Source organism: Schistocerca serialis, chromosome 2 (assembly GCF_023864345.2).
Source record: "Schistocerca serialis cubense isolate TAMUIC-IGC-003099 chromosome 2, iqSchSeri2.2, whole genome shotgun sequence".
NCBI classification, from domain to species: Eukaryota; Metazoa; Arthropoda; class Insecta; order Orthoptera; family Acrididae; genus Schistocerca; species Schistocerca serialis.
In genome coordinates, this window is record NC_064639.1 from 950,691,174 (window position 1) to 950,709,481 (window position 18,308).

The following is an 18,308-nucleotide window of genomic DNA, read 5'->3' on the forward strand; positions in this document are numbered from 1 at the left end:
ATTACAACATTGTACGACAAGTAGTTCAAGAGACACCACATCATAAACACTGAGATGCGAGAAAAACTTGTTTTTGTTTAAAAATAAGCGGAAATTATCTGTACTATATTCATTCAGCTTGTCATAATGATAGCACATATAGGCTTCTAACAAACTTTAAACATAATTGCAAACATTTTCTAATGTTTTCTCTCGCTTACACGCTTAACGTCAATTATTGAACACGTTAGGTCATTTGTAAAGTAATCAGGCAATTAAAGTTGTTTTATAGAAAAGTATTCGATTCTTTAAAGAATAGGGTGTTAGTTGTATTCTCCTAATTTGTCTATTTAATTGTATCACAATTAATCATCAATTTACCTATATAAATATGTGTCACCTGAATCTTCGGATCTTATACACTACTGGCCATTAAATTTGCTACACCACGAAGATGACGTGCTACAGACGAGAAATTTAACCGATTGGAAGAAGGTGCTGTGATATGCAAATGATTAGATTTTCAGAGCATTCACACAAGGTTGGCGCCGGTGACGACACCTACAACGTGCTGACATGAGGTAAGTTTCGAGCCGATTTCTCATACACAAACAGCAGTTGACCGGCGTTGCCTGGTGAAACGTTGTTGTGATGCCTCGTGTAAGGAGGAGAAATGCGTACCATCACCAAACGTAAAAGTTTAGGAGAACTTGTCAGTTCTGAAACAAAACGACGAACACAAAAAGAACGCCGAAGAAACGAAACAGACGAAAAGCACGAAGCACGTTTAAGTTCCCAACGAACGACAATGAGCACCGTGTGAAGCTGAGAAACCGAAGAACAAGGAAATGAAGCAACTGAAGAATCAAGAATTTTTTGGGACAGAATCTTATAATAAAAGACTGTGAACTCAAGCCATCCATAGAAATGTCACCCTACAAGAAGCGTGGACGAGGACAAGTAAACAGTAGAACCTAAAAAAACGAAGCATTCCACTACTACCGGACGAAAGAATATAACACAGACACCCGCCGTAATCGGAAAAATGGATAATATTTACCAATTTTGCAACGGAAAAAATTCAGGAGAGAAACAGCAGAATTCCTTTGGATGAATTGAAAAATTCGATTACCATCACTGAAAGCACCACCGCAGGAATTTTTACGTTACATGGCCGGGGGCACTCCAGAATCAATACGCTTTATTCAAAATATAAAAGCGTACAACGCCTGCTTCCAAATGACTTCTTTCGGTGTCATTTCAATCAACACAAATCGAGATGAAATTGATTACGTTTTTTCCATCCAAGGACAAATCTGTCATAATATGGGATCATTATTACGACTACTCACCAAGGACCAAAAATTTCTGCAAGTATATTTGATCGGATATGAAGAAAGAGAAACTGATCAATGATGCAGAAATATCAGTGGATTGAGACGGGAAGTAGGCCAAGGTGTACAGAGGATCTTGCACAAATACAATCGGCAATTACAAAATTTAAAATATTGCGACATCAATCCCAAAGACACCTGTTTCTCTCACCGTCAGCTATAGCACTATACTCTCGAGTAGGTAATTCGAAAAATTTGTACGAATGTACCTTGGATACAAAATGAAAAATACTGTTTGTAAACAAATATTGTAAATAATTAGAATATGTTTTCAATAAATTTTTTATCTCTTATATTTTAAAGTATATCCTTTTATTCCAACTGCCACACCATTTCATATCAACTCACTAAGCCAAGCCGGGTGCCCGAGCTAGTTGGTTAATATGTGAAAGAAAGGGCATAGCGGAAATCTTTCTATATTTAACTCTGTTATTTTGCTCCCTGTGTCTGCTGCAGTTTCCATGAAAATAAACGGGTGACATCAGTTTCGGAATGACTGTCGTATAACCTGTCGGGGAACGCCAGGAAAGAGTCTGCAGTGCTCCACGCAAGGGATTTGCCTCCAGGGACGCATGTCTGGAAGGTACTGCTCTCTATTGGCTTTGAGGGCAAGCGAATTCGCCGACTCGTTGGCTTCGAAGCCGTAGCAAGGCCTTAATCCCCTTTCTCGGTTACATGCCACCGTGTCGGACCTTCCATTCATGTCGCTGGCTTTCTCGTCCGAGGGAGCTTGAACCGTGTTGGCCGGAACGTTCCTCCGCATCCGAGGAGGATAACTCGCCTTTCTGTCATTATTACTTCTACTGCTTTTTCACTCTCCAGCTCTCAGCTGCCAGTGGTAAAGAACTCCGCTACCTAGCTTTAGGGCTTTAAGCAGAATTTCAAAGAGTAAGAATTCTCTCTAGGGGACTGATGACCAAAGATGTTAAGTCCCATAGTGCTCAGAGCCATTTGAACCAAGTGCAACCGAGCTGAAACATTTTCAGTAACTGACGCCAACTTAGTTTCATTCATATAAAATTTATGAAAATTATAAATTTATGCCCAACAGAGTTATTAAATGATACGTGTCCGACAAAGCAGACATTGAGATGCTGCTGGCTGTGCCTAGAGCGGTTGGCAGCAGATGTCCCGTTCAGCCGTCCGCTGCCCTCCTATATAAATAGGACCAGAGAGGCAGAGGGGAGACAATTCGCACTGAGCTATCACTCAGTCTTCGTCAGTCAAAAAATGGTTCAAATGGCTCTGAGCACTATGGGACTGCAGAGGTCATCAGTCCCCTAGAACTTAGAACTACTTAAACCTAACTAACCTAAGGACATCACACGCATCCATGCCCGAGGCACGATTCGAACCTGCGACCGTAGCGGTCGGGCAGTTCCAGACTGAAGCGCCTAGAACCGCTCGGCCACCTCGGCCGGCCCTTCGTCAGCCAAACGCCATCATACGTACTGCCTCGGATCACTTCAGAGCTACGCATCTTCAAACGTGTTCGGTAAACGTAGGAAGTGAGCTTGCGAGGACTATACACCATCCTGGATCACTTAGATTTCACGGAAGTAACAGTTTGTGTACCGCCATAATGTTGACAAAAGCGCTTGGCAAGTGGTTAGATTTTTTTTTCACTTTTGTGGCGAGCAATTAACAGTAATGATTAAAAGTTGGGACGATAGAACTTACTGTAGAGGTCGCCTCTGAACTGCTAATAGTGCTGTTTATGACAGGGACATTATTATTATTATTATTATTATCAGAATCCAATGGTTCAAATGGCTCTGAGCACTACGAGACTTAACATCTGAGGTCATCAGTCACCTAGAACTTAGAACTACTTAAACCTAACTAACCTAAGGACATCACACCCATCCATGCCCGAAGCAGGATTCGAACCTGCGACCGTAGCGGTCTGGCGGTTCCAAGACTGAAGCGCCTAGAACCGCTCGGCCACACCGGCCGGCTATTATCAGGAATACTGTTAGCTCCATCGCTTTCTGGCTGTCCGCAAAAATATTTTTCAGGCTCTTGAAAATACGTCGACGAATATTCATGTAATTATTATCCACCCACCGCCCCACACCACGCAGCAGTAAAACAGAGCACATTACTCGTATGCTCCCGAAACCATCTCTTCAAGTTTAGAAGACTGATCACGACACACTTTTTAACACAAATTATGAGATTCAGCGCTCCAGAATAAATTCTGCATCTCTTCAAGTTTAGAAGACTGATCACGACACACTTTTTAACACAAATTATGAGATTCAGCGCTCCAGAATAAATTCTGCATGACGCCGATTTTCTCGCTGATATTTACTTTCTTTGTCAGATTAGGTCATACATAAACAGAGCCATCGCGAAAGCAGTATAAAAAAAATTAATAGGTATAAAAATTACTAGACAGTTGTTATACCTACACAGTAATCATTCAAAAGTGATGCATATTGCAGAACTGCAGTCGTAATACAGCGTAAAAATGAAAAAGCAATATGAGTCGATTACATTGACCTGAAAGTCGTAGTTTCTGTTATTTCGGGTGGTGTGTTTTTGTCACGCCTAACACACCGTTGCACAGCTACGTGAACCGTGCGGCGAGCGGTTTCCTTCACTCCCCTTCGACATTCGCCAGCGCAATATGATCTTATCCCCTCCCGGGCCGGGACAGTTTGCGTACTGGCGGCGAGCCATTTATCACGTTTATCACGGAGTAATCAATTAGAGGGACCGCCGCGACCGGAATAAGCGATGCGGCTGTGCTCGGGGAGCCGATGGATTTACGCGGAGGCCAGAATATCTCCAGCGAGGTGAGGCGGGACGTGACGCTGGAAGCGTTAAACACATTCCCCGCTCGCCGCAGCCCGCTAATGCAGCGCCGTCGTGAATGGAAAGCGGAACAGCGCTTCAAATGCTCGCGTTCCTCTCACCAGAGGCACGATTCCTGTTTTCTGCATGTGAGATTTTATTTACAAAATGTGGCTGGCGCTTCTCGAGATGGCGCGAGATGATGAGATTAACTGGAAATATGGTATGATGAAAGGCTTGAGATGCCGATGTTGAATCTCAGCTGCGATTCTTTTGTTCTCCCGACAGTCGCCATCACGCCGAGCTGGGGTTTCAGTATTCGAATCGACAGCAGAAACAGACAACAGGTGGAAGCAAAAGACCGAGGAAAAACGAACAGATCTAGTGAAATGTTGCATATGTTATCGCAGAAGAACAACAAGTGAGTAACCGTTACAGCTCACAAGTTAAGAACAGAAATTAGCGAGAACTAGTCTTGCTACAAAAGAACAGTTAAAGAGAAAACAAATTACAGACATTATGTGACTGGTCTAACCTCTGAATTAAGAGAGAGTGTGCCGAGAGGTGCGGTGCACTGTTGGTATTCACTGAGGTGACAAAAGTCATGGAATCTATCTAATATCGTGTCGGTCCTCCGTTTGCCCGGAGTAGTGCAGCAACTCGACGTGGCATGGACTCAACAAATCGTTGGAAATCCCCTGCAAAAATATTAAGCCATGATGCTTCTACAGCCATACGAATTGCGATGGCGTTCCCGGTGCAGGAATCTGTCGATACATATAATTGATCCTGGGCGGCGAACGGCCATTGCCATACTCCAACTTATGAAGGGAATTTATACTGAGAGAGGTCTGAATGTGCTGCAGTGAGGGAATCTAACTTTTTCGGATTGTATTCCGGAACTAAGGATACAGTATAAGTTACTATTCTTTATACCAAGTGTGTTAATTTGTGAATCGTCATATCGATTTCTGAACTGTTTTGAGCTAGTGAATGTTTCGTGTATTCCGATTACTAAATGTACTTAGTATTCATCTACATTTTATGATTATTTAGTTTCGGAATTTTGCTACCATTCTTGTAACGCTCTCAGCTTAACTTTATTGCCTTTGATAAGGGTATTTCTGTCCGTATTTTAATTGAATACCGCCGGCCGGTGTGGCCGTGCGGTTAAAGGCGCTTCAGTCTGGAACCGCGTGACCGCTGCGGTCGCAGGTTCGAATCCTGCCTCGGGCATGGATGTGTGTGATGTCCTTAGGTTAGTTAGGTTTAATTAGTTCTAAGTTCTAGGCGACTGATGACCTCAGAAGTTAAGTCGCATAGTGCTCAGAGCCATTTGAACCATAACTGAATACCATAGGACCACTTCGCATTTCTTTGAGACGTCCTTTCATGAATAAACATTAATCAACATAATTTTCTGTCGTCTACATCAATTCCAGACTTTACAAAAGAAGGCTTTTTATTAAATTATTTATTTACCTTTTACTTTATGTGTATTTTATTAACTCGAAATTCTAGCCAGTGCACAGACAATTTGAGTGCAGGATCACAGCTACAGGAGATTATTTGGAGGGAATTAGCCGTGGGGCACGGAAGCTGATGTGCGCGGCTCAACCCTACGACCTACATCAAGCTATCCTATTTAAACAGAGACGTGCATAGCCCAAGTACCTAAAGAACGACTAATTCAAATAAAGTGGCAGCTGCTTTGCTCGCATGGAATGCTATTTAGGAAGAGCAACTACTGAGCAGTAACCATTAGGCACTGTCGCACCCATAGGCCAAGACTCACTTTCATGCAATGCTCTGTTCCAGACGTACAATCTCAGAATTTTTCCCTCAAATTAACCCTACGATACTATTTTTCTGCCGTGTATACCTTTTTGTACCTATTGTAGGACGTCGTGGTCTCCTGACCTTCATTGCTTACATATTTCGCCCTCACAATCATATTCCGCACATCAAGACGCTTCATTCGAACCCAAACTCGATAAGATAAAGTCAATGTTGTATGAATACAAGTAAACGACATGCAAATAACAAGTGTGCACTGGGGTTGAAATACTCGAGGCTGGCGTAAACACATACATTCCAAACACGACGGTGGAGATGGAGATGCCATGTGGCTAGGGCCTCCCGTCGGGTAGACCGTTCGCCTGGTGCAAGTCTTCCGAGTTGACACCACTTCGGCGACTTGCGTGTCGATGGGGATGAAATGATGATGAAAGACACACAACACCCAGTCATCACGAGGCAGAGGAAAACCCTGGCCCTGCAGGGAATCGAACCTGGGACCCCATGCGCGGGAAGCGAGAACACTACCGCAAGACCACGAGCTGCGGACAATACGACGGTCACAGGAGCTTTTAGTTTGAGAGAGGCAGACCACACACCGGGAGGCCGGTCCCTTCAGAGGACGAGTCAACCTCGGCCACCAGTGGAGCAGACAGCGTGTACCTAAGTGAAAGGGGGAACGACCCCGTGTTTGGCTTAAAAGCTAATTCCGCTACATTGTGTGGGAGCGTCCAACCTACGCATTCATCACACATAGCACACAGTTTCAGAGATTTTCACAGGGAGACAGCAAACACCAAACGCCGATACTACAGATTTCCGGAGTGGTCGCCGTAAATGAAACGTCATTCACCCGTTTTAGAAGAGCAATGCTGATTGGCAGACAATACAAATACAATCGTATTTCTGACACCTTGAGCTGAAGGAGTAATGGAAGAGACCAAAAGATATACCCCTTCACGTCTGGCATGGAGAGGCGCCGTTCCGTAGTCGCTCTTGGAGCGAGGAACAAGTCTCTCCTCAGTACTTCACTGGGAGAGCACCTCTGTCGAGAGCAAATCGAAGTGCGACTCTCTATTGAGTCCTTGCGATTAAGTGTTGTTCACTGTGTTGGCCGACACACTTAATGTGAGGTGTGAACAGACAGAGTTATAGTTAAACGCCTGCGAGCGAATTTTGAGTGGCATTGTGGTGGACCGGTTATCTGACCAGTGTACCAAGCAAATAGTTAGATTAGGGGCGAATAGGATTCCTTGACTTCATCAAGGCGCAGGGAGAGTTTGATTGGTGAAGGTCAATCCAGATAGAACGAGAGTTATCTTATTTGTCAACAGCGAGCGGCGCAGGCAGCAGTCTTCGCAGCTTACGGTATTGTGCACTACACCTATTGCGAGCCCCATATTTCCTACACAACAGTATACTTCACTGCATTTCACACGCGACAGCCTCGACTGGAGCTAGCAACATTCTAACGGATAGTTATTCAACTTGAGTAGGTGCGGCTCTCAGCCATTCTGCCAAGTTAATAACAATCTTAAACTTGGTATAGAAATTTCATTAGCAAATCCTATCCTTGAGAGGTAACTACACATTCCGAGAAGAACCAGGGTATAACTTGTTCAATTCATAACTAAAAGTGCCATTGTGATTTTTCAGAATTTTTGGAAAATAAATAATAATTTTCGTTAGTTTCATGTTTTTCTTACACTACCTAGCACTACTCCAGTACCCAAGATCCCACTAGTTACGTAAGAAATTTTGTGAATTTTTGTGTCATCTTACAGCGGACGACTCCAGAAGATATTTATTGCTGAAAGTTTTTCAGGCATTTCTCTTTAGAACGTTAGGAGTGTCTGACTTCTGTAGTAGTGTGGGGGTGGAAATTGCATCTTGCAGGAGCCACAGGGTAAAGGGTACATCTCAGATTAATCCGTTGCGCAGAATAACAGAATCTCAGATCCACCCCACACTCACACTATGCTAGTTTGCTTTTTATATCCTTCTTGCTTCTTCCGTCAAGTGTTGTTTCGCTTCCAAGTCGCCGAAATTGTGATGGTAAGATTCCTAATAATCTCATTTTTGCTACTTTAGTCTTTCTTGGATCTACTCTTAATTGATATTCTGAGCTCAGTAGACTGTTCATTCAGTAGGTCCTGTAAGTCCTGGGCAGCAACGCCAGCAGCGAATTTCATCATTGATATCCTTCCACTCCTGAACCTTCGATGTACAAATTGAACGTAGGGGAATAAAACTACATCCCTGTCGCACACCTTTTTTAATCCAAGCACCGCGTTCTTTGTCTACTAGTCTTATTTCTCCCTCTTGGTTCTTGTTCATTCCGTATATTTCCCACCTTTTCCTATAGCTTAAACCTATTTTTCTAAGCATTTTGAACAATTTGCATTATTTTATTTTATCGAACACTTTTTATGAGTCGGCAGTTCATATGAACGTGTCTTGGTTTTTCGTAAGTCTTGCTTCCAGTATCGTGCGGAACGTCAAAGTCGCTCTAGCACCTTTATCTTCCCTAAAGTCAAACCGATAGTGAACTACAAGGTTCTTAATTTTATTTCCAATTCTTCTCTATTTTCTTTTCTTTCAGTGTCTTTGATGCATAATGTGTTCAAGCAGATTCTGCATTAATTCTCGGAGTTACCCATCCTTGGCATATTCTGAATTGTCTGGTTAATCTATTTTCCTAAAAAAAATAGCTACAGTCATTCTGGACAGCCCTGTATACAGAATATTTGTGATCAAATGCTTACAAATTGGTTCAAATGGCTCCGAGCACTATGGGACTCAACATCTGTGGTCATCAGTCCCCTAGAACGTAGAACTACTTAAACCTAACTAACCTAAGGACATCACACGCATCCATGCCCGAGGCAGGATTCGAACCTGCAACCGCAGCAGTCGCGCGGTTCCGGAATGAGCGCCTAGAACCGCGAGACCACCGCGGCCGGCAAATTGCTTACACAACTTCAAATATTGAATCATTGTACCTTTCATTGTGGCCATGAACCATTTAATTAAATAACTAGCTGACATACACGGCATTTCCCGGGTATTCATTTTACCACTTTTCTATGAACGGAAACAGAGAATGAACTGTCCTTATGATGAAGTATCGAAAAAATTCATTTCCGTCTATTCACGGAAACACCTTTGAAAATATGAAACAGTCGGAAAAGAAAGATGCACAATGTACAATTGTGTAAATACAGTATCCAAATTAAGAAACATGATCAGTGTCTGTGTTATGAGCACAGCTGTTTCGTGTCTACAACGTGAGTTTATAAGCGCTTTCAGATGTCAGGGATTTTCGCAAGTTGACTCGATTATAACACTGTTTTAGTAGTAAAGAATACGTAAGACTTCATACATGATGCGGCAATTATTCACGTATCTCAGTGTTATGTTTGTACAGTGATATGTTTGTCTAGTGACATTCATCAGCAGGTGTAAATACGGTCAACGAAATATGTAGCGAATAGATTTAGTAGCAATAAAAGCGATAAATTAAAACGTATGCATAATGTGGCATTTTTTCACACATCTCAGTGTTTATGACTTCATATCTCCTGATCTATATGTGATACAGTGATATAATTTTGTAGGTAAATTCAGCGGCAAATGTGAATACTGTCTGCCAAATTTGTTACGAATAAAGTTAGTGAAAAAGAAGTAGTAGATTTAAACGTCGTACAAAATGCGACAATTTTTACGCATCTCAGTGTTTATGAGTCATAACTCCTGAACCATGTTTGGTACCGTTTCTACTTTTGTTGGTGCATGTGGATACTACCTGAGAAATTCATTGCGAATACAGTTAGTGGCACAGAAGTAATACATTGAAACGTCTTGCGTGACGCAGAATTTTTTCACACATCCCATCTCATATCTCCTGAACTATGTCCACCTACTCAGCCGGATGGTAACGTGCTTGCCCGCCATGTAGCGGGCTCTGGTTCGATTCCCGGCTGTGTGTTGTGGACTGGGTGTTCTGTTCTCCTCATCGTCACCATCTAATCATCACCGACGAACTAGTCGCTCAGGGTGGCGTCACGTGAAATACGACTTGCACCCGGCGGGCGAACTTCCCTGGACCGGACCTCCCGGTCAACAATGCCAACCGATCATTTCATTTGATTTCCTGAACTATGATAGACAGGTAGTTCTTACCCCAGAGCCGTTGTTGCCTGACAGTAAGGGATATGTATATGAGGTTTGGTTGAATTCAGTGCTACGGTTTAGGAGGAGTTGTGAAACACACACACATACACAATTATTCATTTTTATAATGTGTGTCAGTTCACTAATGGAGGTCAAATGAGAGAAAAGTCTGAAGGACAATAAAAATTATTCCGTTCCATTATGACAGGGTGCTACAGAAACCAATTTCGAATTATTTTATAATAAAAACAGTCTCGGTTGTGAAATTGTTTAATAACAATGACGCTTTTCCCCTTTTGGCAACGGCCTTGCCGCAGTGGATACACCGGTTCCCGTGAGATCACCGAAGTTACGTGCTGTCGGGCGTGGTCGGCACTTGGATGGGTGACCATCCAGGCCACCATGCGCTGTTGCCGTTTTTCGGGGTGCACCTAGCCTCGTGATGCCAATTGAGGAGCTACTCGACCGAATAGTAGTGGCTTCGGTCAACAATACCATCATAAGGACTGGGAGAGCGGTGTGCTGACCCCACGCCCCTCCTATCCGCATCCACCTCTGAGGATGACACGGCGGTCGGATGGTCCCGGTAGGCCAATCGTGGCCTGAAGGCGGAGTGCTTTTCCCCTTTTGGGGCATCCTCAGATTGTGTAAAAGCAGCTGGGTTATATATCCAGCTACTTTTATACAATCTGCACAATCTGATGCTGCCCCAAAGGGTGAAACGCGTCATTGATATTAAATAATTTGGCAGCGAGAACTCTTTTTATTCTGAAATGAAACGTTTACGTCTGCAGAAGACCAGAAGAACAGCAAGATGAACAGAAAGCCAAGTGGAACAGACATGCACGAATTATTTCATCTGTCCGACAGGTGACGGGTAAGCGAAAACGCGGCACAGAGGCCGAGCGGAACAGAAAGGTCATCGGCCACGGGCCGCCTTTGTGAAACATGTCCGTTGTTACCGGGATGGGGAAAGAGAGCCACTTTCGCGGGCGGCAGACCTGAAGCGGCGTTCTCTGCTGGACCGAAGCGCACACTAGCCGCTACAAAGGGCAGCACAGAGGACTTCCACAGATATTCAGCGACGTAAAATTCGCGTCGAAACGATAATTCTTCTCCCCATGACGTAGAACAGTGAGATATATTAATTGGCGCAATACTTCGCCTTTAAAACAACAGCTGCAGCAAAATACACTACTGGTCATTAAAATTGCTTCAACAAGAAGAAATGGAGATGATAAACCGGTATTCATTGGACAAATATATTATACTAGAATTGACATGTGATTACATTTTCACGCAATTTGGGTTGATAGATCCTGAGAAATCGGTTCCCAGAACAACCACCTCTGGCCGTAACAACGGCCTTGTTACGCCTGGGCATTGAGTCAAACAGAGCTTGGATGGCGTGTACAGGTACAGCTGCCCATGCGGCTTCAACACGATACCACAGTTCATCAAGACTAGTGACTGGCGTATTGTGACGAACCAGTTGCTCGGCCACCATTGACCAGACGTTTTCAATTGGTGAGAGATCTGGAGATGGTGCTGGCCAGGACAGCAGTCGAACATTTTCTGTATCCACAAAGGCCCCCACAGGACCTACAACATGCGGTCGTGCATTATCCTGCTGAAATGTAGGGTTTCGCAGGGATCGAATTAAGGGTAGATCCACGGGTCGTAAAGCATCTGAAATGTAACGTCCACTGTTCAAAGTGCCGTCAATGCGAACAAGAGGTGACCGACACATGTAACCAATGACACCCCATACCACCATGCCGGGTGATATGACAGTATGGCGATGACGAATATACGCTTCCAAGGTGCGTTCACCGCGATGTCGCCAAACACGGATGCGACCGTCATTATGCTGTAAACAGAACCTGGATTCATCCGCAAAAATGACGTTTTGCCATTCGTGCACGCAGATTGAGTACACCATCGCAGGCGCTCCTGTCTTGTGAAGCAGCGTCAGGGGTAACCACAGCCATGGTCTCCGAGCTGATAGTCCATGCTGCTGCAAACGTCGTCGAACTGTTCGTGCAGATGGTTGTTGTCTTGCAAACGTCCCCATCTGTTGACTCAGGGATCGAGACGTGGCTGCACGAACCGTTGCCGCCATGCGGAAAAGATGCCTGTCATCTCGACTGCAAGTGATACGAGGCCGTTGGGATCCAGCACGGCGTTCCGTATTACCATCCTGAACCCACCGATTCCATATTCTGCTAACAGTCATTGGATCTCGACCAACGCGAGCAGCAATGTCGCGATGCGATAAACCGCGATCGCGATAGGCTACAATCTGACCTTTATCAAAGTCGGAAACCTGACGGTGCGCATTTCTCCTCCTTACACGTTTCACCAGGCAACTTTCGTCATGTCAGCACGTTGTAGGTGTCACTACCGGCACCAAGCTTGTGTGAATGCTCTGAAAAGCTAATCATTTGCATATCACAGCATCTTCTTCCTGTCGGTTAAATTTCGCGTCTGTAGCACGTCATTTTGGTGGTGTAGCAATTTTAATGGCCAGTGGTGTAGTTTGAAGAAATAGTTCTCGGATAAGACCTCGAATATCCTTGTGAAATACTCATAATTTTGTATTTTAATACCTACGCAACTGACTAACATCTTCAGGTGTGAGGAACCACTTCTGAGCCACGCTGAGTGGCCGCGCGGTCTTGAGCGCCATGTCACGGATTGCTCGGCCCCTCCCGCCGGAAGTTCGAGTCTTTCCTCGGGCATGGGTGTCTGTATGTGTGTGTGTGTGTGTGTGTGTGTGTGTGTGTTGTTCTTAGCGTAAGTTAGTTTAAGTTACTTTAAGTAGTGTGTAAGTCTAGGGACCGATGACCTCAGCAGTTTGGTCCCTTAGCAATTCACACACATACAAATACTATTTCTGAGCTGTGACGTCACTTTTTTGTGTATTTATTGCCTTTAGAGAAGTGCCCATACAGCCATCTCAAGATGAAAATGCCATTTATGACAATACGAACCTAAGGACAGCATAACAGCCAGTCCTCGAGCGGAGAAAATCTCGGTTTGGAAACTGAACCCGCGCCCCTTAGCTTAGTAATTGGCCGCGCTGGTCTGTTCAGCTCGACAGCTGAGTGACACCGGCACGGTAGCTCAGCGTGTTCGATGACGGGGTGGACTGCTCTGAAGCCAAACACATATATCGTCTGCACGAGAGGTGTAAAAAATGGAAGAATGCTGATTACATCTACTTGTGCGATGCGTGTTACTTCTGTCCTGTACAACTGTCAAGGGTAAAGTAAAATCATGATTCGCGCAAGAACACAACAGATACGTTAGCGACCGGACGGAAAATCCATAATTTTGTGGAAAAAATAAAAAAAATAATATTAATAATAAAACACCCGGGCACGAGAGAAATCTGAACACGAATCTCCCGCTTTGTAGTCCAACACTGTGACCACATAACCATGACGCCGTGGCTCTTCCAATTCACTTGATGGTGCGCAGCTTAGGCTTCGACCGTTCGCTATTTCTGTTTCGCTTCTCTTTTCGCAGTTCGGTACAACTTCTTCCCGTTGTCATTTTTGATCTGTGTTCAGTTTTTCACTGGCTATCCACTGGACCATATTACCACTAAATCTGACGGCGGTGGAATGGGGGAGGTTCTTTGTTTGTAGAGCTGCGGATTTCCATCGATTTCTTACTCTGTTCCAGTTCGAATACGTCGACGACAGAATATTGGTACACTTGTAGCTCATATTGTGTCCCGTGTTCTGACAATGCTCGGCCGCTTCAGATTCCTCTGGTTGGTCCAAGCGTGCGACAAGTTTGTTCAGTGTATGACTTGCGTAGCTATAAGAAATCTTATACATTCCAAGCCTTCCCTCTGACAATTAGGAAATCTTATTTCGGCAGCGTGTTCGTCATACTTGTGTCGGTCAGTGAGTCGTTCAGTTATACCGATGAAATATTATGTGGATTTTAGCACGATATCCGACGTTTGCCCGAGAACCATTTCTGCAACTAGTCCGTCGGGACAGTCTCAAGCAACACAAACTAGTTTGATCTTGATAAACCCGATGCACGTAGCGAATGTGCTTGAAATGTGAAAATATTTCAAAAATAAAAATTTTACTGCAAAAGTAATAGACCAACTTATAGAACGTAGATACTTAATTCAGTTTAACTATATGCATGTTTCTTGGATCATACTAGCGATCTCTGGCAATGGCACGGATAGTCAGATTTACGTTCAGACATTCTTCTATAGTGCAGAAGGAGTTGTTTAGCAGATGAGGTTGCAGTTTGAGTTATATGTTAATCTTACTATATTTGTTTCCTTACGTTGCTGGATCAGTGGTCAGAGATTTTTAAGGTTGAGTATTTCACTCCTTTCTGTCGCACACTAAGGTTGAGTGAGGATAGTGTTAGGCATTTCTCCTTCTACACTCATGCTCATAAATTAAGGATAATTGCAGAATGTGGTGCCACACAACGTTGCACTACACAAAGCGGGCGCTAATAACATAGGCACATAGGGAACACACACGACACAGATCTGTAAGTCCACGGTCTTGGTGATAAGTTGAGAAAACCGTCCCGAAACGAGTGTGATACCAAACGCCACTGTTTCTGCGCGTGTACCCCAACATCAATATAGGACATGATCACCATGCACACGTACACAGGCCGCATAACGGTCAGCATACTCTGGATCAGGTGGTCGAGCAGCTGCTGGGGTATAGCCTCCCATTCTTGCACCAGTGCCTGTCAGAGCTCCTGAAGTGTCTGAGGGGTTTGAAGACGTGCAGTGATACGTCAACCGAGAGCATCCCAGACGTGCTCGATGGAGTTTAGGTCTGGAGAACAGGCAGGCCACTCCATTCGCCTGATATCTTCTGTTTCAAGTTACACCTTTACGATGGCAGCTCGGTGGGGCCGTGCGTTATCATTCATCAGGAGGAAGGTGAGACACACTGCACCCCTGAAAAGGCGGACATACTAGTGAAAAATGACGTCCCGATACACTTGACCTTTTACAGTTCCTCCGTCAAAGACATGCAGGGGTGTCCGTGCACAAATAATAACCCCCCCCCCCCCATATACACCATCAAACCACGACCTCCATACAGGTCCCTTTCAAGGACATTAAGGAGTTGGTATTTGGTTCCTGGTTCACGCCAGATGAAAACCCGGCGAGAATCACTGTTCAGACTATACCTGAACTCGTCTGTGAACATAACCTGGGACCACTGTTCCAATGACCATGTACTGTGTTGTTGACACCAGGCTTTACGGGCTCTCCTGTGACCAGGGATCAGTGGAATGCACCTTGCAGGTCTCCGGGCGAATAAACCTTGTCTGTTCAGTCTTCTGTAGACTGTGTGTCTGGAGACAACTGTTCCAGTGGCTGTGGCAAGGTCCCGAGCAAGGCTACCTGCAGTACTCCGTGGCCGTCTGCGGGCACTGATGGTGAGATATCGGTCTTCTTGTGGTGTTGTACATTGTAAACGTCCTATACTGTAGCGCCTGGACACGTTTCCTGTCTGCTGGAATCGTTGCATAATCTTGGGATCACACCTTGTGGCACACGGAGGGCTCGTGCAACGACCTGGTGTATTTGAACAGCCGCCAGTCGCCCTAGTACTCTACTCCTCATAACGTCATCAGTGCGTGTTCTTTGAGCCATTTTCAACACACAGTCACAATTAGCACGTCTGAAAACGTCTGCGCACTTACTCGCTGCACCGTACTCTGACATGCACCGACACACCTCTGCGTATGTGGACTATTGCCAGCGCCACCGTGCGACGACCGCAGGTCAAATGCACCGCATGGTCATACCCCGAGGTGATTTAAACCCGCAAACCATCCACAAGCGCGTTGTTTCACCATGTATCAGCATTATCCTTAATTTATGAGCATGAGTGTAGTTTTATCTTTATGAATTTACTGCGCTTTGAGAACTGTGTGATTCTTAATAATGAACTTGAAGTTGTAAATATAAATATACTGTGACGTTTTTGTAACTGTGCCCACCTGTTTAAAGGATTATGTACAAGAGGTTCTACACTGGACGCCACACTAAAATCGCTATTACTCGGTATTGTGCAATACATACTTTCTTCCTATACGGCTAGTTACTCCAGGATATGATGCTACAAGACGTTTATGAATGAACATAGGAAACGAAAGTAAAGGTTTTAATACTTCTTTATCCGAAACCCAGAAGTTACAGAGTCTTATCAATATAAACATCTAAATAATTACAACAATCTGGTCCTTTCTTCTTCTTCTTTCGTTTTGGCCATCTTAGGACCACGTTAATTCGCTTCAGCTTCGCTTCTTATGATCTTTCTTCTTTCCCAGTATCCTTTAATTCTCATACTTTGCAACCTTCTCCGTTCTTCGGTCCAAGATGATTCTATTCTGGGATCTCGTTCTGTTCTAGAAAGCTTTAAAGGCCTGAATTTTTTATTTAAAAATCTCCCTATTGTATACCTCTGGTTCCCGTATTTTCATTTCTTCCAGATCTCTGTATCTCTTGGACCCATCGTACTTTGGTTTTCTTGTTCCTCAGAAACTGTGCAATTCACCGTGTTAACCTTTCCTGGTCCATTCTGAGGATATGTCCGGAGACCATGCACCTTCTTTTTCTGAAGACATCAGAAATTTTTTCTATCTTGGTATACAGTTCCCAGTTAGCTCGTTTTCTAAGCTGACCGTCTTCTGTTCTTCGAAATCCTAATATTCTCCTGAGAATCTTTCGTTCTATCAGTTCTAGCCTCTTGATCACTCTGGTTATTGCTAAGTTGAGAATTTATGCTGCATATAGAGATTCAGGGCGGATCACTGTTTGGTAGTGTTTAAATTTTGCATTTAACGAAATATTCTTCTTCATGTAGGTGTTGATAGTTAGTTTATATGCTAAGTTCATTTTGTTTATTCGTGCTCCCATTGCTTCTTTTTCGGTCAGTCCAATGACTATCCTTTCTTCAAGGTATCTGAATCCCTCCACCTTCTGAATTTTCCCTCCTTCTATTGCCATCCATCTAGGAGCTGTCGAGATGTTTGTCATATATTGTGTCTTCTCGATAGAAATCTGTAGGCCTGCTTTAGCTGCCTGTCTCTGCAGTTCTGTGGTTTGGTTAACTGTCTCTTCTAGTGATTCGGACACTGTCATCTGCGAATGCTAGACAAACTACACGTACTCCTTTATTCTTACACCCCAGGCGTATTCCACCCAGTCCTTTCATTCCTTGTCGCCACACTCTGATCACCTTATCGAGGACACAGTTAAAGAGCAAAGGGGAGAGTCTGTCTCCCTATGTCACCCCGGTTTTAATATTAATGGCCTCCGACAGCTTACCTCCGAACTTGACCTTGGATGTTGTGTTGCTTAGGGTCTCTTTAACCAGTTCACTGGATTTTCTATCCAAACTCATCTCCCCTAAAATTTGGAACAGTGTGTGTCTGCCTAAGAATCTATGAGTCTATGAATATAAGCACGAACTTTTTGCTCCACTGTTTTTGATAAGTGATTGTCAGTTTTAGATTCAGGATCTGTTCTGCGCATGGTCTCCCCTTTCTGAAGCCTCCTTGGTACTGTTCAATCTGTGGGTTTAGTTGTTCTTCCACTCTGTTTAGCATTGCTTTTGAGAATACCTTATAGGTCACAGGTATTAAAGAAATTCCCATGTGGTTCCTAGGTTCCGTCTTATCGATTTTCCTGTGTATAGGATGTATTAGTGCCTATATCCAATCTTCTGGTAGCAGCTCTTCTTTCCAGATTTTTACTATAATTTGTATTAGTTCTATGATCACATTCTCGTTCGCATACTTTAAATAGTTCTGCAATGATCCCAGCTTCCCCGGGTGCTTTGTTATTTTTCAAAGCTCCTATAACGTTCTTAACCTCTTCTATAGTTGGTGGTCCCGAGTCTGGATTTGGTTCTTTCTCATTGTAATTGAATGTCTCGGATGGCACTTCACAATTCAGGAGGTCTTCAAAGTATTCCGCCAAGATCTGACTGTTTTCCATGTCTCCATACACTGTCTTTCCTTCTTTATTCTTAAAGCTGAGGTTTGGAGGATCATATTTACTTAAGTTGGTCTTGAATGTCCTATAGAAGTCTCGCATGTCGTTCTTCCGGAAGTCGTCTTCTATTTGAGTTAAACGTTCTTTCAAAT

General features: G+C 44.0%; 1 long non-coding RNA gene and 1 pseudogene across 1 annotated transcript in view; one reads left to right on the forward strand and one right to left on the reverse strand.

Moving 5' to 3' along the window:
- Positions 1–18,308, reverse strand: part of LOC126456515 (uncharacterized) — an 845,506-nt gene that overhangs the window by 195,347 nt on the left and 631,851 nt on the right. The window lies entirely within an intron of this gene.
- Positions 10,441–10,558, forward strand: LOC126459169 (5S ribosomal RNA; annotated as a pseudogene).